Below are 772 nucleotides of genomic sequence, written 5' to 3'. Positions count from 1 at the left end.
TTCTAGTTGTTAGCAGTGAAGAGATGAAGTGAAATAACACAGACAGATAACTATTTCAGCTCAATATGCATTGATACATTCAATCTATGTAAATTGCATGGGGGTGCCTGTACAAGAATTTGAAGGACTATGTTTTAACTCAGGGAAGGCTGGTTGAAAGCGACTACCCTTTCTACCTGCAGTCCTTTGCTGCATGTCATTTCCCCTTTGTCTCCCCTTTCATTTAGTCTGCTGTCTCATATAAATAAAGGCCTAAAATGCCCATTTAGTTATCTTAAAAAAAAAAGACAATTTGATGCTAATCTCATATTGTACCGCTAGAGGACACACTCAACCTGGGCTGTAAATGGAATCAGGATTTATTTTCTTAGCACATTTCACTCTGATGATGTGCTTCTTTTGTTTTGTTGGTTAAAGCCATCAGGAAGATCTGTTTTCAATGTGGAGCTACGTATGCTGGGAACCAAATGGGCAAACACATCCTTACAGTGGAGTGTTATTACACCATATGGAAGGAGAAAGGTGACATCAAAGTTTTATTTTTGTATTAACTATACTGCTTACCCCATGAAACCTGTTACGTCCTGCTACACCCTGCAGTGCCCTGATATGCCATGAACTTCTACAAACTACTATTTCTAGTCACTGTTTCTTTATCTTTTATTGTGACTGTTCTTAAAACTATTAATTACAACACCAACCGGCACCGTCAGACACTGCCTACCAAGATGCCTGAATCTGTCTGAGGTTTCTTCCTAAAAGGGAGTTTTTC

At 38.9% G+C, this 772-nt stretch overlaps 1 protein-coding gene and 1 long non-coding RNA gene across 2 annotated transcripts in view; one reads left to right on the top strand and one right to left on the bottom strand.

Moving 5' to 3' along the window:
• LOC116689126 (UDP-glucuronosyltransferase 2A1) overlaps positions 1-772 on the bottom strand; it is a 44,553-nt gene that overhangs the window by 37,648 nt on the left and 6,133 nt on the right.
• LOC116689158 (uncharacterized) overlaps positions 1-772 on the top strand; it is an 8,264-nt gene that overhangs the window by 6,432 nt on the left and 1,060 nt on the right. The gene's annotated exons all lie outside the window — the stretch shown is intronic.

Source organism: Etheostoma spectabile, chromosome 5 (genome assembly GCF_008692095.1).
Source record: "Etheostoma spectabile isolate EspeVRDwgs_2016 chromosome 5, UIUC_Espe_1.0, whole genome shotgun sequence".
NCBI classification, from domain to species: Eukaryota; Metazoa; Chordata; class Actinopteri; order Perciformes; family Percidae; genus Etheostoma; species Etheostoma spectabile.
Note: the sequence above shows the minus strand (reverse complement) of the source record. Positions and strands in the feature narration are given on the sequence as shown.